Below are 22,565 nucleotides of genomic sequence, written 5' to 3'. Positions count from 1 at the left end.
AGGTTTGCTTCTGCCCAATTTCCAAAATGCAAACAACCAAAAGAAAACTGGACTTTTCTCTGCACCCCGCGCTGGTCAGGGTGGAAGTCGGCGGCTGCGCGGCTGCCCGCGCCCACGGCCGGGGCAGTGATGCGATCAGCAAGAGGCCACGTGCCCAGAACAAAGGGGGGAGGGGGAAGGACTGGAAAGCGAAAGGAGAGAAAAAGACGTTCGTAATCCGAGAAAGAGTCAAACACACAGCAGTTGGGTAGAGTAAATACATGTGTTCATTGGAACTGATCAAACATCTCTAATTTGTAACTTGTTTTTCTGCATGTGCGAAAAGTCTGCAGCTCACATATGAAATAGCTCGCAGTGCTTTTATCGCCATAACCCAGCAGCCGTATTTCAATCGATGCACCAAAGTACAACAGAAAACTCGTGGTTATTGTCTTTAAAAGAATTCGCTCCAGCCGCTGTATCGCCTCTCTGGCAACATTCGAGTGACACGCAGCCCAGTTACGAATCCCACGCCCTGTGGCGGCAGCTCTGGCTCTGGCACCGGCTGACGTCTGGCTTCCTTCTGTTCCATTTCATCTTTCACTTTAGGCAAATACTCCTTGGTTTTCCAACATATTCTTGGAGAGAGCTACACACACCACCGTACATGAAGAGTTAAGGAAACGCTCCAAGTGAAAAGCACCTTCGCTTCTCTGTGGCTTCCTGCACATTTCAGGCAAAGAAAGTGCAGCCCACGCACGTCTTCACATCAGCGTCTCCGACAGTTCACACACATACGCATCTCAACACTTCCTCCCTTTAGTCTTTATGTCCGTCCAAAGCCTCGTCACTTAAAACAAGACGAAACTTGCAGTACAGCATTCCTTTGAGTAGGAATTCCATTAATAGGCCAGAATTATGTAGGAAATAAAGTGAGCTAGGACTAGTATTATTCACTTATACTTAGTTTAATACCATATTATTAAATTTTCAGTTCCTATTATTAAAATGACATTTATATCCTGTTCAACTGCCTGAACTAAAAAAAAAAAATCAGCTCTCGAGAAGTCTGGTGCCCAAATGCAGAATAAACTATAATGCTTAGAGTTAATTGCTTCTATTACTCAACAAAAATAAAAAGTATCATGTAAATGGGAAAGGTTGCGGGGAACAGCTGGAAAATATTGCCCTCCTGATAGAAGTTACCTTAATTGTGAAACAACTCCCAAGCCAGGATGTCATTATTTAAATTTGCTTTTCTGTCCCCTGGGCAATATTTTATTATTCTGTGTCTAACTAAGAAAGTTTACCTCAGTTGTTTATTTACAGTTATTGCTGTCAATCGCCAAGCCAATAAAATACAGAGTCTATTATGTATCACAAGAAATACATGTGTTTTATAGACACATATGGTACATTTTCTGCATTTTATAGGTTCTGTAACCAATACTGAGTCTCCAGACATCCACAGCCGCTTCTGCCCTGAGGGCAGGGTTTCCCAGCTGTTACGTGAAACATCAGTCACTACTGATTCTGCCAGGCTTTAAGTCAACACACCTTAGACTCCCCACTTAATCAGTGCACCACTCATCTCATCGCGCTCCTACTGGGTGCCGGTGCTGCGTCGGGTCTGGGGATGAACACGATCTTAGTGACGAGGGGTGGCTTCTGTGCTCACCTTCTGGACACTGGACCTTGAGGGAAAAGCAGTGAGGATACACCTGCCAGCTGCTACTTTAGCATAATTTTAAACAGAACTTCTCTGCTGTGGAATTCACAAGCCAGCTGCTGCTGCTAAAAGAAAATGACAAGGACGATGATTACGACAAGGATATTCGAAGAAAACCGCGGACGACAAATCAAGCTGAGAGTCAGATGACATCCACAAGGGATTGGTCACTAGGAGGCGGGCCCTCGGACGCTGGAGGGGCGCACGGCCCACACCCCAGGCCAGCCCTCCAAGCGGCTCTCTGTGCTAAAGAACGTCATCAGCCCTTCCCTCGAACAGTTAGTTGCAGGCGAGATGTGTTTAGACCTAAAATGCGGTTGGTTCTCCTTGTTTGCAGTATCTGAACCAGCCACGCTGACCACGGCCCCGGGAAACGCAGGGCAGGCCTCCTGCGAGCCTCGGGTCATTTCCACCAACTGATCACAGAGCCTTGCTCTGCGCTGCTTCCGTCTGGCGACGTCTTGTTTAGTGCCTGTTGCTAGTGCTCAGCAGTGAGCTCCCGGCCGAGCACCGTGATGCAGGCGTGGACGAGGTCCGTCCACAGCCCTGTTTTCTCCACGAGGCACTTCACGGCCTTCTTGCCCTTAGGAGGACCGGACGGACTTCATCTCCCTGCTCGGGGCCATCCATCCCCACGGAGAGGACAAAAGTGCAAAAACTGGGGCACTAAGTAGACCCAGGGAAAAGACAGCCGTCTGCCGTCTGAGAGTTGGACCAGGGAGCCGAGACGCCACCTCACCTGGACGGCCTGCGGCACCAGGGACCCCGTTCTCTGGGCACGTCCCTCAGGGACCACAAAACCCCGCAAGGGCCGATGAGCAGTTACAAATAAGCGTCAGCGAGTCAGAGGGTTCACCAACGCTGAGGGTCAGTTTTAGACTTTCAGACTTTTTACTGTGAAATTTTCAAACATACAGAAATGTGGCGAGAAGACCAGCAACTGGACTTACAACTCAAGTTGAGAAATTTGTCTCATTCGGGTAATTACTGAGGACGACGGCCTGGGAGACAGCCTCTCGGGGGCTCTGAGGACCTGTTCCAAAAAGGTAAAGAGACAGGACACAGAGGAGTTTCTGCTGGAAAAACCAAAACCAAAACATGCAGTTGACCATCGGAAGATGACTGCAAATCACAAAACCCTAACTACGCGGGAATGATTTCAGTGCCTTCCTATCAATGGGAAGAGCAGGAGTCTGGGCTCGCTGAAATCATCCCTCAGACGTGCACCTCTGCTGACCGGGGCCAGGGTCCCGCCTTCCCCGTCCCAAGTCCCCCCAGGGTGCACTGTCTGGGCACCTGCAGCTGCAATGCCCTTTGTTTACTGATACGGCAGGAGACAGTCTGTCCACTCATTAACATTTTTTTGTCTTTTTAGGGCCGCACCCACAGCACATGGAAGTTCCCAGGCTAGGGGTCGAACTGGAGCTACAGCTGCCGGCCTGCACCACAGCCACAGCAATGCCAGATCCAAGCCTACACCTCAGATCATGGCAACGCCGGATCCTTCACCCACTGAGTGAGGCCAGAGGTCAAATGCACATCCTCACGGATACTAGTCGGGTTCTTAACCCACTGAGCCACGATGGGAACCCCCTCGTTGATGCTTTTTCCATCTGAATGTCTTTTCTCAAAACTGCCTCTATGACCCACGTGCTTCATAAGGTGAAGTTCGCGCCTGTCCTTTTCCGATGACAGCCCAGGAGCACGCGGTCTCTCTGGCTGCTGCTCCTCGGCTGAGTTCTTTGAGAATCAGTAATGAACAGAAACCTGCTCAATTTGTCAGAACGAACAAATGGGAATGCCATAATACATGTCAAAAAGCCTTTTATTTGAAAAAAAGGGATTCATGGGTGAAAAGAGACTGTGTTGAAGGATGAGTAAATCCTGTTTCCCGACAGTCAGAGCCTGGAAGGAGCCTGGGGTGACGGGCCGAGCGACGAGGCGGCAGCGGCATCCTTGTCTGCAGGGGGCTTGGGTGGATTCTAAGGACCTGGTCCCAGAAAACCAACCCAAAAAGCTGGTCCAAGGAAGTGTCCCGCTTGGAAAAAGCAGATGGAAACCAAGTGTGGGCTACGTGGGTGTGAAATTACGACTCTGAGGAATCTTTTTAAATTTTAAACAGAAAACCCTTTACCCAGGAGTTTACAACGCCAACTGCCAATGCTAAAAGAAAATTATAACATGATGATAAAAATACCCAAACTGGTTAGAAAGAAAGCAAAAGAAATCCTTCTTTGGGGGCAAAGAAGTTACGGATTCTTTTTCTCAACGTTTCACGTTCATCTTTAAAAAAAAAAATGCTTCCCATAAAATGTCACAGCACTCGTACCATAAAATTTCAAGGATAATTTCTAAGCAGTTTTGTTTTCACTCAATTCCTGAGGCGAATACAGACACTGAACCGTCTGCCTCACGCCTGCGGGTGGCGGGCCCCAAACAAACGCTCGCGGACTTTCCCGACTGGCACGTGCTCACCCAGAGATCACTCGGAGTACGTTCCCTCCTCTGCTCATGCCTTTCTCCGGAGCAGGAAAACGGATCGCATATCGTATCGTTTGCCCCAACCAATTTTTCTGAGTTTCATGGTCATCATTTCCGTCCTCCTGGAATAGAAAGGCTCGCAAACATTGCCGACACCAATTCAGACTTCTGCCAGTCACTTCCTAGACAAGGCTGTCTTGACAACCGACGCCGGGGCGCTCGCTCCACCTCCCGGTCTGGGTAGTGAGATGCTGCTGGCCTGGCCTGCAGGCAGATGTTGGGTAGGACGCGAGCAAGAAAGGTTTACGTGCAGCCTCAACTACCTACTCCTGACCAGTCAGGGAAGAGAAGCAACTGGGATAAGGTCTTTGTGGAGGAAAAAACCAAAACTCAGGAAGCCAGGAGCTAAACAGGGCCCTGCGTGCGCACTGCAACACGCCTCTCTGAGGCACGGGGCTGGGGGAGGGCGGCGAGGGAGGAGAGGGGCCCGGATCAGGTTAGGGCGGCTGGCTTTGTCCTTCATCAGCCCAGGGCTGGCCCACCGCCTGGACCATTCAATCCACCTTCATTTTTCTGGCAGGTGACATTTCCCTGCAACAAGACATTCCTAAAACAATGTGATCCAAGAATGTCTTGTATTTACATTGTGATACTCAACACAGGCCTTGTTTCTTAATTCGCACAAGTAGAGACCTCTTACACTTCTCATTTTTGCATAAAGCAATATTCTGTGCTCGGATCAAAGATAGTAACTGTTGGGTTCCTTTCGCCCGGTTAATTTCAATACGATGTAGTCCTTCATATAATCAGCAGTTTTATTTCTAAAAGGAAGAATAATTGGGAAGAGCAGGCAATGAGACTACGACTTCAGCAATGACTCAGATGTCAAATTTAGAATAATCACCTGCAAATTAAATGTCCCTTTGGAAAGGCTCGGCAATAATTAGACGGTGACCACCTACCCATCCATCCAATTGGGTTACTTCCCTTAGGGACTTTTTTTTTTTAATGGCCATATCCGCAGCATATGCAAGTTCCCTAGCCAGGGACTAAATCCAAGCTCCAGCTGTGACCTATCCTGCAGCGGCATCAATGCCAGATCCTTTCACCTCCTGTACCAGGCTGGAGATGGAACCCATACCTCTGCAGCAACCTGAATCACTGCAGTCAGGTTCTTAACCCATTGTGCCACAGCAGGAACTCCCCTTGTGACATTTTTATCTTGGTTTTGGAAACTGCAGAAGGTCCAAAGAATGAATTCCTTATTCAAAAAATGTTAATATCAACATCTACTTCAATTTGGGGAACTATTTTTTCTACTAAAATTAGGTAAAAAATATCTATTTGTATAATTACTTGATATTGCTGTGAAAATTTCAGTGAAATTAGGACTTTTTTTAATCAAAGAGAAATATCATCATGATATTCTTCCCCCAACTCATCTCTTCCTCATGCCACACTCATTATTTCCGGCATCAAAGGCAATGTCTACGTAACGTATTAACTGTACGCCTGGCAGATCCGGCCACCATGGTTTGACTCTGTGTATATGTTAGAACTTCATTTACTTCCTCAGCCACGTCCTTACTGATTCCTTAACACAATTCAAGCATTCACATCTGTAGACATACACGTGTATTCCTGCCATGTAGACAAAATCTGGGCTTTATCTACTTGATTTTCCTGGGCTGAAGGTTCACTGGCCACAAGCTGTGTTCTGTTGCTCAATCTTTCCACTGACTAAAGCTATTGGGAAAGCCATTCATACTGGCTCTGTGTTTGCAGAGGGAACAAGATACTATAATTTGAGTTTAACAGAGCATGGCCAGAACATATGTACCTTACCCAGAGTGCAGGAAGGGCACGTGGCCAGGAGAAGCAGATGCACAGAGACAGGGAGCTCTTTCTACTGCCTGGGCAGTCTTCTGGGCCTCCTCTCTCCCTTGGACCACAGCTAGCTATCCCCCGGTGGAGCCCGCCTGCCTTGCTACAGCACAGCTAATGAAGAAGCGTGAGCGACAGCTTCAGGATGGCCAGGTAGGAAGAGCCTGAACTCACCTCCTCCCCAGACTACGTGCAAAGTAATTCCTTTGGCAAGACTCTGAAAACCAAATGAACAGTCTCCACAGCAAAAGGCAAAGGGCAGCATGGACGTGGGTGGGAGAGGCAGAGAAAGGGTCTCAGCAAGGAAAACCCACAACCGGGAAGAATCACAAAGGTGCAAATACTCTCCCGGAGGAGCAAGAGATCCACATCGGTCACCCTGGTTCTTGCATCCCGTGTGAGAGACAGTCCCCCACACCCCTGGCTTTGAAAACCAATAGGAAATATATCCAGGAAAACGAAAAGACTTGAAGGAACGGGAAACTCACTCTCAAAGGGCCCACATGCAGACTTGCTCAACCTAAAAGCCATCACAAAAACACCGGGTTGAAAAGCACGTGGACCTACTTACTAACCTTGAAGCACCTGCCAGAGGCAGCAACCAGCTGCTGGAGCCATTTCTGCAATCTCAGACTTACACTGTGCTACAGGTACCATTCTGAAGTTCTCCCTCTAACCTGTCTGCTCTAGGGGGTGCACCCTGCTGAAAAAGAAATCTAAACATAACACTAAAGAAAACCACAAGACACAAGGGAAGAGAAAACAAAAAGAGGAATGGAAGAGAAAGGAACTACGAAAACAGCCAGAAATCAATGAACAAAATGGCGATAAGTATGTACCTATCAGTAATTCCTTTGAATGTAATAGACTGAATGCTCAATCAAAAGACACTGAGTGGCTGAATGGATTAAAAAAGCAAGGCCCAGGAGTTCCCGTAGCCATGGCGTCATGGCACAGCGGAAATAAATCCGACTAGGAACCATGAGGTTGCGGGTTCAATCCCTGGCCTCACTCAGTGTTAAGGATCCGGCATTGCTGTGAGCTGTGGTATTGGTCGCAGACATGACTCGGATCCTGCATTGCTGTGGCTGTGGCACAGGCTGGTGGCTACAGCTCCAATTAGACCCCTAGCCTGGGAAACTCCATATGCCGTGGGTGTAGCCCTAAAAAAGACAAAAAAAAAAAAAAAAAAAAAGCAAGGCCCGTCTATATGCTGCCTACAAGAGACACTGTTTAGAAGAAAGAATACACATAGACTGAAAGTGAAGAGATGGAAAAAGATATTCCATGAAAAGGGAAATGAAAAGAAAGTCAGAGTAGTTCTACGCACATCAGACAAAACAGACCATAAAGCAATAAAAGCAAAAGAACGAGTTCCTGTTGTGGCTCAGCAGGTTAAGAACCCAACTAGTATTCATGAGGATAAGGGTTAGACCCCTGGCCGCACTTAGTGGGTTGAGGATCCAGCATTCCAGCACTATGTGAGCTGTGGTGTAGGTCTCAGACATAATTTGGATCCTGCATTGCTGTGGCTGTGGTGTAGGCCAGTAGCTGTAGCTCCAATCCGACCCCTAGCCTGAGAACTTCCACATGCCCTGGGTATGCCCCTAAAAAAAAAGACAAAGAAGTGCATTACATAATGAAAATGGAATCAACACAGCAAGAAGGTATAACATTTATAAATGTATATGCACCCAACAGAGGAGAACCAAGACATATAAAGCAAATATTAATGGATTTAAAGACAGAAATTGAAAGCAATAATAATAGGAGAGATTTTAATACCCCAGTTATACCAACGGATAGATCATCCAGACAAAAAAGCAATAAGTAAATACTGGCTTTCAATGATACATTAGAATACATGGAGGTAATGGATATATGCAAAAACAGACGAATGCACACTCTTCTCAAGTGCACGCGTATCATTCTCCAGGATAGATCACACGTCTGGTTACAATACAAATCTCAATAAATTCTAGAAGATTTAAATTGCAGCAAACACCTTCTTCAGCCACCTTGGTATGAGATTAGAATTTAATCACGAGAAAAGATTAATGAGAAAACCCACAAAAATGTGGACATTAAACAAGATGCTCTTTAACAACCAATGGGTCATCACAAGAGAAATAAAGGAAAAAATAAAAAATACCTAGAGAAAAATAAAAACAGATATACAACATACCAAAATCTGTTGGATGCAGCAAAACTGGTTCTAAGAGGTAATTTCATAGCTTTATAGGCCTGCCTACCTGAAGAAACAAGAAAAACCCCAAATAAACAATCTAACTCTATACCTAAAGGAATTAGAAAAAGAAGAATGAACACGGACCAAAATGAGTAGAAGGAAGGAAATAATAAAGATCAGGGCAGAAATAAATGAAATAGAGATTTTAAAATAATAAAAATTAAAAACCTAAGAGTTGGTTCTTCGAAAGTGTGAAAATAGACAAACCTTTAGCTAGACTAACCAAGAAAAAAATGACTCAAATAAATAATTTCAGAAATGAATGAAAAGTTTCAATTGATACTCCAGAAAGATAAAAGATTCTAAGAGACAACTCTAAACAATTACACACTAACATATAGGACAGCCCAGAAAAAATGGATAATTTCTAGAAATATACAATCTTCCAAGACTGAATCGTGAAGAAACAGAAAATCGAAATAACTAGCCAAGAGGTTGAATCAGTAATCAAGCATCTCCCAACAAATAAAAGCCCGGGACCAGATGGCTTCACAGGTGAATTCTACCTAACATTTAAAGAAAGGTTAACACTCATGCTTCTCAAACGCTTCAAAAACTGGCTACCCGGCTACAAATCTCCCCCAAATTGCCAGAGGCAGACTGATCTTCAGGCTTACCCTCCGGAGTTCCTCAGGGAATGAGATTTTGTCTATTAAAGTTCCCACTGTCACTCCTCCAACTATCTCTGTACTAAGTGACTGAGAACTTAATCATACAAGACTCAGATCCATGACTTGAAATTCAAATTTCCAATTTGGTGTCCATTCCCTAAACTGACGCAGGACTATGCTCCATTCCAGCAGGAAGTAGCCAGAGGAGTCATTGCCTCATCTCCTGAAAGCTCTGGGTGGGGAAGGATGAAGCAGGCTTGGAGATTGAAACTGAGTCCTCCTAAAACAAAGTTCCTCTGTTGAGTTTATGATTAACCTCTTTTTTTTTTTTTTTTTTTTTTTTTTGTCTTTTCTAGGGCTATACCCACAGCATATGGAGGTTCCCAGGCTAGGGGTCAAATCAGAGCTGTAGCCGCCAGCCTATGCCAGAGCCACAGCAATGCGGGATCTGAGCCATCTGCAACCTATACCACAGCTCATGGCAACGCTGGATCCTTAACCCACTGAGCAAGGCCAGGGATCGAACGTGCAACCTCATGGTTCCTAGTCGGATTCGTGATTAACCTCTTTATCCCAAATGTTATTCCCCTTTCTTGTCCAACACCTGTCCTCCTCAAGATTGAAGAGTATCAAAGCTTTTCATCTAAGGGAGGGATTGTAACCAGGCAGGACCTTATGGAGCCTTCCCAAGGCAGGCCCTTCCCCCATTTCCTCCGTTATAGCTCCTCTCTGAAGTACCTAGACAACAGTTTCTGGTGCACATTTTCCTGGTTGTTTTACAGATGCTAAAACCCCAACCAAAGGGAAGATGTTAACTACTTGGTGACCATGAGCTCCTGGACTACCTGGTGCCTAAGGACTGATAATGTCAACCTGGTGACACTGCCTCGTTAATTCACTATCAGCCAATCCAAGGATTATGCACAAGCTGATCACGCACCCTTCAATCCCCCCTCCCTCGCCTAGTCTTTAAAAACGCTTTGCGGAAACCCTTCAGGGAGCTCAGGGTTTTTAGGGTATGCACCACCCATCTCTTTGCACAGCCCTGCGATAAGTAAAGTAGGGAAGCCTTCCAAACACATGTTACACGGCCAGCATCACCCGGATTCCAAAACCAAATCAGGATACCACAAAAAAAGAAAATTACAGGCAAATATCCTTGATGAACACAGATGCAAATATCCTCAACAAAATATTAGCAACAATGAAATTAACTAAGTGCAACAAAACATTAAAAGAACCATATACCACAATCAAGCGAAATTCACTCCAGAGATGCAAGGATGGTTCAACATTTGCAAATCAACCAGTATGATGCATACATTAACAAAACGAAGGCTGAAACTCACAGGATCATCTAAATAGATCCAAAAAATTTTTTAACAAAATTCAACATTCACTTAATGATAAAAATTTTCAACAAAGTGGGTATAGAAGGAATGTGCCTCAACATAATAAAGGCCATATATGCCCAGTCCACAGCCAATCTCATTCTCGATGGTGAAACTCTTTGAAGGCTCTTCATCTAAGATCAAGGACAAGACAAGGATGCCCATTCTTGCCACTTTTAGCATACTATTGGAAGACCTAGCCACAGTAATTAGGCAAGAAAAAGAAATAAAAGGCACTCGAATTGAAAAGGAAGAAGTAAAACTGTCACTATTTGCAGACGATGTGTCATTATACATAGGAAATCCTAAAGACTTCACCAAAAAGCCATTAGAACTCATCAATGAATACGGCAAAGTCTCAAGGGGACTTTCCACTGCAGAAGCCACCCCTCTGCCTGATCTGTACATTGGATTTTAGTGGGGTGACTAATTTTTGCATAACCTCACCATTGGATGACAATCACTCATTCTTCTCTTGTTTTTAATGTGGTTGAGCAGGAAAAGACTTTGGAAGAAGCATGTTAAGTTATAAACATTTAGATACAAATTTATTTTTCACATCAGCTCACGTGGGGTGGGGAGCAGAACAGAGAGCTGGTTCCCTTTGTGGACACACCTCACAGCTCCAAGGCACAAGCGAGCTCACATCCATCCATTCACCCCACAACTCACAATAATTACGACTCAGGTGCCTGAAGCAGCTTTCCGTTTTGTTGGAGGGAGCCCCGTGGGACACGTGATTAAGTCCTCATGACAACCTTCCTGCCTTGGCTTCTAACTTCCAGCCCCAGCACACGTCCCGGGGCAGAAAGTCAGACTGAGATGGAACAAGATATCTCAAATAACCCAGTCAAGTTAACATGAGTGCTGCGATGAATGTCCACAAAGCAATCGTATGGTCTTGGACACCTGGTACCCATCAGGCTTTGTATACGTACACATCACACATCAACAGCGTGGGGCACTGAAAAAAAAAAAGCATAAACAGTGTGTGGCACTGAAAAAAAATGCAGCAGAGAAAGCTCTAAGTCTCCTACACACAAACAAACTGTGAAAGCTGATTTTCCAATGCATCTTTCACATACACACCACAGGTTCTGTCCTGAGTGGTTCTCGCAGTAAATTTGTGAGGGGCATGTGTCAAATGAGCAGCACCACATATCCCGCAAAGGGAGGCTGGGAAATGAAATTATGCATTTAAATTTACGATTTCTCTTTAATTATCATCACTATCAACTTCTTATAATTGGCAGTGATTGATATCTAAATATTTTATATGAACTTTATGTCTTGGTGATACCAGCTCATTTCAGGATGACAAAGATTTCTAGTTTATCAAACTGCTGATGAATTCCACTACGATCTAGGAATATAAGGATCTCTTATAATTCTTCTCGTAACTTCGCCCACGCTTCAGCACCTCCGCACACGCAGAAGCTTTACTAAGGTGTAATTCCCCTCACCTCCCAGCACAGAGCAGAGGTTCAACAGACACTGCAAGAAAGAACCTCTCACGAACCTGCTGCTGCGAAGGAAAATACGTAAGGAACCAGTTGCCTCAAAGCTATTAAGAACCCCTAGGATGAGACACACCTAAAAGAGAGCCCTGCCTCGCCAGGGCCTTGTTCAAAGCCCTCAAGGCCAACTCCGACGCAGACTCAACAGAGGAGCTCTGGAAACGGTGGGTCCGGGGCAGGTTTGGGAGACACGTGCGGGGGGGGGGGGGGGGGCTCTGAGCAAGAGCTGCAGCTCTGAGAAGCGCCGTGGGCCCAGTCCTTGAGCCGGAACTCCCTCAGGGCCATGCCTGCCTGCTCCAGCATCCCTCTCCCTGCTTCTCCTTCCTTCGTCCCCCTCCCTCTCCCTCTGCTCCCTCCTCCCTGTCTTTGTTTCCAGAAGTCCTCCCACGGCCGCAGAGGAGAGCTCCTTGCCAAAGGGCGCTGGTCTCCCAGGATGCCGTGTGCACAAGAGCCCAGAGCCCCTGGCCACCGCCCCAGGCCTGGCCTCTCCCGGGAAAGCCTGCTCCTCGAAACCGCAGGGAACTTACCTGCAGGGACAGGGTCACCAAGGGAGTTCACGCGTGGCCTTGGAGCAGCAGTGGCCTTGGAGCAGCAGCGCCCGGGGAAATTCTCAGTGGACGGCAGCTGCTCTCCTGGGTTATCGTATTGGTTTCTGAGGCCGGCCATCGGGCCTGAGCAAGCCTCCTGTGAAAGGTTAACTGGGAAACCCTTTTATGCGTAGAACACTCTTCTCCGGGGCAAACATTTTTGAATCGACCAACGAGCCAGCTGCTCCAAGACCTGCTCTTCTGAAACGCCTCTCACTGCGCCGCAGTGGGTGGGCAGCTGCTGGCAATTACAGCCGTCTATGTGGTCCACAGGTAAGCCAGGCTGGGAGTCTGGCGTTTTGTGGAATGTTTTCAAGTAACTGGCTGCCACACTGCCCTTGGCAGCCGACCACACCCAGGGAGCTAAAGGCGACGGGCAGAGTGGGGCTCCCTAAAAACAGAACAGTGACTCACGCTTGTAAACCGGCATCGCCATGGCAATTCTTCAAACACCCTGCCCCGCCTGGGCGGGCGGCAGGCCCTGGGGGAGCCGCGGGGCACCTCAATGGGCAGTTTACTGGCCTGTTGCTGAGAAGGTCGGTTTTCCCACTTGGGCCTCCTCACTCCTCGATGGTGTGCCCAGGAGAGACGCCACTGAGGAAAAGAAGGCCCTGCCCAGCGGCAGGAGCGAATCTCCTTCCCGGCTGTCTTGAGTCCCGAACACACGTGTCCCAGCACAGCTCAGCCCCCCCGAGAGTGTGTGCGGACGCTGGCGGGGTGCTTTAAAATCACGCAGTATTGAAACCAAGCAAATAGTTAAGTAAAAGATTTCTGGCAAACATGCCCTCTTTTCATCATTGTAAGAGCCGTCCAGCGTTGGAATATGGAAAAGGAGTTTGGGGAAACTATTAGAAGAGGGCCTCCCGCTCGTTAAATCCGTGTCCGTTCACACTGCCCCATTCCTGGCTGGGTCTCTGGGACGGATTTTCCCCGGCTGGCTGGGGGTGTGCTCACACAGCACGGGCACATGTGTGTGGTGCATGTGCACACACACGTGTGGAGAGGATGCGTGTGGTGTGCGTGTAGGTTGTGGGTATGACCGTGTGTGTGCATGTGGGAGGGTGAGAGTGTGTATAACAAGGGGTGTGAGTGTGGGTTGTGGGTGTCACCGTGTGTGTGTGTGCGTGCGAGTGTGTAGTGTGAGTTTATAACACAGGACAGATGCTGTTGGTACAAACAGGAGGGTTCCTACTCCAAATGAGAATGGGTCACTAGTCTGTCTGCCCACTGTCACGGTCGCAGTCACGGTCGGGGCCAGGCTCTGCGCTCACTCCCTCCTCAGGAGGCGAGCCCCGGCCCAGCACCCGCGGCGGCGGCGGGAGAAAGCGCAGGGCCGCTGACGCCGCCTCCTGCTACACCTGCTCGCCTGCGACGGTCAGATATCAAACCAGGACTGGGATCTCTACTGCTTCTTCCTAATTCGCCCGTGTTTACGGCCCGGCCCAGGAGGGGAAGACATGCAGGAGGCAGCGTGGAGAGGGAAGGAGACGGGCGGAAAGAGCAACACTGCGGACACGAGACCAGGAGGGGCCCAAGGAGATGCTGGGCCGACACGTGCCAAGCGGGGACCCACGCCACCCCCCGCCCCACCAACACTCAGAACCCCGGCCTTCGTGTGTCCCAGGACAGGTGAGTTAGCTGTCGTCACCCTCCCGCTCGCGTTCTCGCCTGGGCCGCACTGGCCGGCCCAGGTCCGCAGGTTCAAAGCTGGCTTCGTGTGTCCGTCCCTGGGAAACGTGCTGAATTTCCCCAGCGCCCACTTCCCCAAAATTGCTCAGGTTCTTGCTCTTAGTGAGAATAGCACTACGCTCCCGTCAAGAAGCCAGCTGTTGTGGAACAGTCGTCTTTCAGAAAGAGCTTTGGGAGCAGGACGGAGGACAGCCACGGGCATCGTCTGACAGACACACACCGACTTACAGCAGCCCTCAACGCCGGCTGCCCTTAAAATGAAACCGGCACTAACAGCCGACGGGCACACCTGACAGGGCAGGGCGGGGCAGGGCCTCGTGAGCAGGCTGGTTTCCCCATAAAACGCTAACTAAACACACAGCCGACCTCCGTTTCCATCTGTCTAGAGACTGTGAATGGGTTCAATGGCCTCATTCACAGAATGCAACAGCCAGAAAGGGCGGCAGAGGTCAGGGCTGCCAACGCCTCCTTTTCAGATGAGAAACCGAGGCCCAAATGCAGGTCTGCAGGGAGCCAGGCTGGGCCCTGAGGCTCCCACACCAGCTTCCTTGTGCTGCTGCTGCCCAGGACGCCTGTCAAGGACATGGGACCATGGCAGCAGGGCAGGTGGGCTCAGGACTTTCACCAAGAGCATCAGAGGCGCTTCCAAGTGAAGCTGGCGGCCCACGGATGGCGTGCCTTCGGCTGCAAGGACCACACAGACGGCGGCAGGGCTGCGCACTCGGATCTCACCCTCGATGCTCTTCCTTCCGTTAATCTCCGGCAGAACGCAACCCCCTGTCCGCTCTCCTCCAAGGCCCGAAGGAGGGAGAGAGAAACACCATCAAGGAGCAGCCTTGAACTTGGCATCAGGCACTCAAACTCCCATGAAACGCGTGTCTGCGCACTTGTCTTGCTCAGAGAGAAATACGAGAGCAAAGTTGCCCTTTTGGGGGGAAGGAGAGACAGGCCAAGGCACTGCAAGCTCAGAGCCTGAGCCACTTTGGCAGGTGCGAGCTGGCCATCTGCTTTATCACTTTGGGGTCCTGTGGAAACTAGGTGGGTGGGAAGCCGACTGAAACGGGTAGACGGCCTGCGGGTCTCCCTCGCGCCGCGTCTGTTGCTGGACGTCGGGACGTGGACCCCAGGCCGAGCGAGGGGAGGCTGAGGGCAGCGTGTCGAGGACATCGCGGACGCTGGGTCGGGCCAGTCTGCAGACACCTTCATCTTCCCGCTCCCCCCACTTTGCACCAACACACCTGGGCTCAGCCCCCTGCTGCCGCCCTTCCCTCGGCGGGTCAGGCTCCCGCACACACTCGGGGCTCCCCTGACAGCCGGCATCCCGACCGCGGGGCCCCGCCATGCTCAGGTGTCCTTGGTGCCCGGCCACCAGGCTGGGAGTGGCTGAGGGAAGCGCCCCGTCTGCACGGTCGTGCCCCGCGCCCAGCACACGCATCGCCGGCCAGGCACGCGCACGCCCTGCTTTCGGGGCCGGACCCAGGCGCCGCTCTCCAACCCACAGGAGAGAAGCCCTTGTTCCCGCAGGTCCCGTCTCCCCGACCGCGTTCTCCCCGAAGGAGCGTCCAGGGGAGCCCAGATGTGGCCAGTCAGGCGGCCCTTGGGGCCCTTGGCACTGGCCGAGAACTGAGGGCTCCACAGGAGGGCCGCGGCGTCGGGGCGGGGGAACACCCGGAATCTGGATTCCAGCCTTGCGATGAGGCCGGCCCCTCAATCCCATCTCCACACACCTTGCGGCAACCACTGCGTCCGATTCGCGTCCGGGCTCCCGGCAGAGTTTCAAGAAATTTTGTTGAATAATGGCCCTTTTTCTCCTACGCTGAGACAACATAACGCTCGTGTGCAGGTTAGACAAACTGTAAATGAGTTTGCTCAGCCGAGAAATTGCTCCTCTAATCAAACGACCGTCTACAGACCCAGCCTCTGGAAGTGAGCGTCCCATCACCCCAGGAAGTGCTCTCGGCGTGCTTGCACCCGGACGCCGGCCCCTACCCGGGAGCCGCCTCTGGATGCAGTGCCCGCTACTGCACTGGGCTCCACAGCCGCGTGAGTGCCCAGAGGTATTGCCTTGGTGCTAGTGTGCTCATGAACTAACAGGCCTATCGTGAAATCAGGGCGGACACACTTTCGGCAAAGGGCCAGCGAGGGAACATGCCAGGCTTCACAGGCCTTCTGCTTCTGTAGCATTTACTCAGCTCGGTGAGCACGTGGAGCAGCTGGAGGCCACACACGACGTGGCTAACGAAGTTAACGGCGTGGCCGGGTCCCCACACGACACCACCTACGAAACCAGGCCGTGGCTGGCTTTGGCCCGTCCCGATCTGAATGATGCCTCGAGGCAAGTGAGGGTGAGTTAGAGGAACACTTCCTAGCAGTTTGAAGAGAGAAGAGTGCTGGGAGGAGAGGATGATGACACTGAATTAAAAACGGAGACAAGCTAAAGCTTAATTACCACTGCCACATTCACCCTGAAGGCAGTGATTCTGTATAGACTCCCTCAGAGCACTGATTAATAGATAAATCATTACAAACATGTGCATATAATGTATGCTTACAATAAAAATTCTATAATGTACCTACAGAATTTAGTTATTTTTGGCCGCACTGGTGGCATGCGGAAGTTCCCAGGTCATGGATTGAATCCAAGCAACAGCTGGATCCTTAACCTGCTGAGCCACCAGGACAATGCCAGAATTTGTAAGTAAATGGAGTTTATACACAGTTTTCTGACTGGACAGGCTTAAGTATGAAAACAAAAATACTTCGCTTGAACACTGGTAGATTCTGTGAGAATTTCTTTCTTTAAAAGAGGTTTGTCTGGAGTTCCCACTGTGGCTCAGCGGTAACAAAACTGACTAGCATCCATGAGGATGTGGGTTCAATCCGTGGCTCGCTCAGTGGGTTAAGGATCTGCCATTGCGTGAGCTGTGCTGCAGGTCGCAGAGGTGGCTCGGATCTGGCATTGCTGTGCTACGGTGGAGGCCGGCAGCTGCAGCTCCGATTCAACCCCTAGGCTGGGAACGTCCATATGCTGTGGGTGTGGCCCTAAAAGGACGAAGAAATTAAAAATAAATAAATAAGTAAAAAGAGGTTTGTCTGGACATCCCTCGAGGCTGAGAACACTGGCCGCGGTGGCACTGGCCCACTGTCGAAGGGGTGCAACGGTCAGGAAAGCGCAGGAGCAGCAGCACCCAGCGTCAAGGACAGACTCAGGGCCGAGCGTCTTCAGGGCCCTGCACCCCATCACAGCAGCTCCTCGGTAGGAAAGGGCCTAAGCTGGTCACCAGGGGCTTTTGGCCAGTTTAGTTCTGTGTCCTTGGTTTCAATCATTTCAGACGGGGACGTGAGAAAACACTCGGGTTGGGATCTTTTTGGAGAGACAGTGTGACAAAGTCTACGAGGCTGAAACACGTGTGTGTGCAGACACACACACATGCATCAAGCAGACGAGATTTCCAGGTTGGCTTGGTTAAGGCCCCAGCTTCCCTGCCGTGGTCAGTTCCTGCTCGGAGTTTGGTGAATATTCTTGATCAGATTGGGGGGGGGTCCTTCCACCCCAGTTTGCTGGGGGTTTTATCACGAAGGAGTGCTGAATTTTATCACGTTTTTTCCCTTCACTGACCAAGATATGATTTCCCCGTTTTTCCCTAGTAATGGGAGGAACTGCATTGATGGATTCTCAAATGTTAAACCACCCCGAGTTCCTAGAATAAACTGCGCTCGGTGGGATGTAGCCTGCTTTTATGTATCACCGGATCTCCTTTGCTAATAATTTTGTTGGAGAATTTGGCCTCTTGTACTTTTCCTCTCTCGTAATGTCTTTTTCAGGTTCTGATATTCAGGGTAGACTAGCCTCGTAAAAAGAGAAAGTGTTCTTTTCCCTACGTTCTGGAAGAGTCTGTGTAACATGAGTACTGCTTCATCCTTCCATGTGAGGAAGAAGGAACCAGTGAAACCATCTGGACCGAACTTCATCTCATATAAAGGACCCTGGAACCCCAACTTCTTCATGACAGGACCGAAGCCGACCCAGGCATCGGGCTAGAGACGGGGGCACGCATCTGAGCACCTGCGCGCCCTCCCAGCGCCCAGCACACCCTCACTCTTAGCTGGTCCCTGGACCCGCAGGAACGTGGGCCCTGGGTCACAGCTTCCTCAGTGCCAATCCTCGGGCCCCTCCTCGCACAATGAGGCCCAAAGGCCAAAGCAGACGGCGTAACACGCCTCCCTCCCACCCGAGGGATCCAACCCCCTCCCAAGGCTGAAGCCCGGAGGACCGAATGGGTCAGAAGGAAGCACACTCTGCGAGGGTGACAGGCCAGCACAGACCCTGGGAGCGCCCCCGTCCGATATTTCATGTGCCCGCAGGCCTGTCCCAGGTCCTGCTGAGCCCTGGAGCTCCCCACTCCTGCCCCCCGCCCCCGCCAAGGCCTCTGTCACCTGGTGGGAGACGCGGGGGCGGCGAGCTTTACACACAGCGCGGGCCGCGCCGCCGGCTCCTCCTTCAAGTCTAACTTCCCTCAGTGTTTCTGTCGTTACCCTTGCACAGGAGACGTGCTGCAAAAGCGTGGGGGAGGGAGTGGGGTCTTTCCTTCGGCGCCCGGCGCCCAGGGCCTTTCTGGAGACGCCCGCCCGAGGGCAGTCGGCCCGCAGCTCCTCCGCTTCTCCTTCTCCTGCGGCCCCTCCTGCGGCCCGACCCGCCTCACCGTCGCCGCCCCACGCGCCCCGGAGACCCCTCCAAGCCACAGTCCCCTCCCGTCCTCGTCGCAGCACTTAGGTTAACCTTGGCCCTTACAACGAACAGCTTTAGAGACGGGTCGCTCCGCACGTGCGCAGGGAGGGCCGCAAAAACCCTCGAAAGGGAACCACCGAGTCACAGCGGTTGTAGTTCCGACGGAGAAGAACCCATGCGCTTTCGAGAGTTTAACTGACTTGGGCGCCTTCTGAACGGACACTCTGCAGGCGGGTGACGGTGCCGGCAGGTGGTCTCCACAGGCCCGTCTACCTTCCCAGGCCCGAGACCCGCCGCGGGAAGAGCTCGGTAGAAGGTTCATTCATTCATATGGACCCTCCGAGACCCGCCTGTTCTGATCCTGTCCCCACTTATTAAACTGTGGAAAAATAAATAAATAGTTGAAACTTTTTCTATTGATTATAAGCATTTTATTTTTTATTTTTTGCTTTTTAGGGCCACCCCTGCGGCATATGGAGGTTCCCAGGCTAGGGGTCGAATCAGTTACAGCTGCCGGCCTACACCACAGCAACGTGGGATCTGAGCCGCATCTGCAACCTACACCACAGCTCAGGGCAACGCTGGATCCTTAACCCACTTAGAGAGGCCAGGGATCGAACCCGAAACCTCATGGTTCTAGTTGGATTCATTTCTGCTGCGCCACGATGGGAACGCCTATAGGTATTTTAAATATTAAGATTAACCCTTTGCTTATGAAACAGTTTCTAAGTACTTTTCCTACTTTGTCCTTTAACTTGAACTTTAAAAGTTTGATGTATTTTGAATCTAGCAATCCTTGTTTTATGACTTCTGAGTGTTATATCCTATTTAGAAAGGACTTTCCCACTCCAAGATTATTTTTAAATCTTTTCTGCGATCTCTTTACTATTTTCGTTGTTTCATTTGTTTTACATTTAAAGTTTTGGCAAATCTAGAATTTATATGGAGCTAATATTTGAGACAGGGATCCAGTTTTATTTCGATGTTTGTCCTGTTGTCCTGACATCATTTATATGTGACCTGTTTATTCTTGGTGGATTCTTTACAGCTTCCTTTCATCAAGTACTGAATCTCTGGAGGTACTGGGGACAGTGCCTCCCACAATTTATCTGGTATAGTTAAAACCCATGATTTATTTCTCTCATCTAAGCGCATTGCCTAGTACCACCAGAGCAATGCTAAATAGCAATGGTAAATGTGGAAATCCTTGTTCTGCTACTAACTGTAATGAGAATGCTTATATTTCCCCATGAAGCGAGATGCTGGTTTGAGGTTGAAATAGGTACCTTTTCTTTTAAGGAAGGAAGTGCCGAAACATGGCTCATTTCAAACTCAAGAATCCACCTCTTGCTAATTTTAACTCCAAAATCTCAGTGGTTTGCACAAATAAAAGCGTTTTGTTTTTTCGGTCACTCAAAACACAGTCCACCACGGGTCATGGGCAGTGTGAGGGCTCTGCCGCCGCAGCCTCTCCAGGACCCGTCTACCTACTGCGCCACCACCTCCCAGGGCCCCCCTGGATCTCGGCATCTGGACGGCAGCAAAGAGAGGACACGGAGGGGTTTGCGGGAGGAGCTCCACGACCAGCCTAGAAAGGGCCGGAACCTCCTCTTCTCACATCTCACTGGAAGGACCCTTCCCTGTGAGAGGGTGAGCAATGCCACTTACCACTGTGCCCAGGAAGGCAGGGAGGCCATCTGCCCTCTGTCCCCGTCCTGTACCATCCACCTGCAGGCCGATGCCTGCGCTGTATGTTTCTGAACGTGTGGTTTACTGTACACTCAGCACTGGCTCGGACACGCCACACGGACGACCGCCTCAACCTCAACTTATTTCTTTCTAAAGACCCCTGACCCAGCGAGGTCAGAGGGTGACTGCCTGTCCCAGGTGCTCAGGGACCAGTGTGATGGTGCTTCTGTGACAGCTGTGGCAGGAGATGAAGAGGCTGGAGAATCAGGCCCCCCAGCCTGCTGACCCCGACTGACTGCCAGCATGAGGAAGTGCCTGAATGCCGAGGTGGCGTCCACTGTGGAAGGACCTGCCTGACTCATGTGCATAAAACTCTAAGTCTGTGCTCGGAAGCCTACCTCACGCCTAATCTAGGAGTGTTTTCATGCCCACGACGTGCATTAGTTCAGGTGGAAAAACCGAAATGCACCTCCCGCCGAGAGCAGGCTCACGTTCCCAGAGATGGTGAGACCTCAGCCTTCAGGGCTGTAGCAGTGCCACTTGCCACCAAACTCAGCAGGGCCTGTCCAGAAGAAGCGTCCCCACTGCCTTGTTGTAAAGCAGAGAAACCAGCGTTACCGGGTTGGGCCAAACCCTTCACAGGTCTCTGTTCCAGCGACTGACATTTACGGCGGCTCAAGATTCCACTTCAGCTGGAATCTGTCAAATACCACAGAGAAGCCAAAATTGAACTCTCTTAGCAAAGGTCAAGCTCTGGGGAAATTAAACACCAAAAAGTCCTGCTGGCAGTTGTATTTTCAATCGTCCTCTTCTTCAATTTCGAGGAACGAGTGGCTCCTCTTTTTTCTGTGTGGGTGATCGGGTACCAAGCATTACAACGAAGCGTATGTATTCCAGGGAGATCAATCCATCGAGAAGTGTGAATTAGAGTCTCACTATGCACAGCAGCTTGTGGAATGTGGGTATTTGTTTTCCTTTTCCAACCATTACTGGAGTTTTTAACCAGGACTTTCCTGGTTGTTGGATGGATCAGAGCAGGTCTGCAAGAAACCGGAGCTAAAAGCGCTACTGGGGATGGGTGACTTTCCAGGGTTCGCAGAAAAGAAGGCGGATAGAGAAGCACTATCAGCTGTCAATCAACCCCTCCCCACATTCTGTTCCTTCAGAGGGACCGACCTTTGGAAGCAGCAACTCCATGGTGGGCATTTGAGCAGAGGGTCTGGGGTGAGCCGTAAACCTGCTGCAGAGAGAGGAAGGGGTCTTTGCAGGGGCCCTCAGCGCCTGGTCTCCACCTCCCCCATCTGCCCATCTGCTCACACTTGCTGAGAACCTGGGAACCCCTCGTCCCAGATTCTGCACCGAAGGCGGAGCTCCAGAGCAGAGTGAAGGCGGTCAGCCTCTGAGGAGTCGCAGCCTGTGAGATACCTGGTATGTGCGGAGGGAGGCAGGTGACAGCTGACAGCCATGAGCAGGTGTCACCTTGCCTGCCGCACATCCATCCCCTCGGGCCAGCCGCCCTCCGACTGGCAGCACTTCCAGGACCACACGAGCACGTGCCTGTCCTCTCCCGACCATCCACCACCCTGGAAGCCTCCAACAGGTCCTCTTCCGAAGAAGGAGGGGAGGGGGCAGTGACCCCCCCACCCCCAGCCCGGCTCGCCCCCTGCCCCTGCTCTGCCCATGCAGCCCCCCAGCTCTGTCCACTCCCCCACCCCGGCTCCAGCAGCCCTGATTGCTGCCGCTCACCGTGCGATCCACGGGGTTCTTCGAGACCTCAGCCTCTAGGCCCCCTCCGGGCCAGTCCGCTCAGTCCCGCCACCCAACCCCCAGAGCCACAGCTCCCAAGGCTCCTCCTCCCCGACTCCCTTCCTGTGTCCCCTCCTGAGGTCTCCCTCCCCCCGCACCCCAGGGCACGAGCTTCAGACCTTCCGGGCCCACGATGAGCCGAGGTTCCCTCTCCCTTGGTGGCTCGGCTGCTTCCCTTCAAGCCTGGAAACCCTGGCCTTCTCTCCTCTCTCTCAGGCCCTGCGC

Source organism: Sus scrofa, chromosome 7 (assembly GCF_000003025.6).
Source record: "Sus scrofa isolate TJ Tabasco breed Duroc chromosome 7, Sscrofa11.1, whole genome shotgun sequence".
Lineage (NCBI taxonomy): Eukaryota > Metazoa > Chordata > Mammalia > Artiodactyla > Suidae > Sus > Sus scrofa.
The sequence above is the reverse complement of the archived record's forward strand: the minus strand, read 5'-3'. Positions refer to the sequence as shown.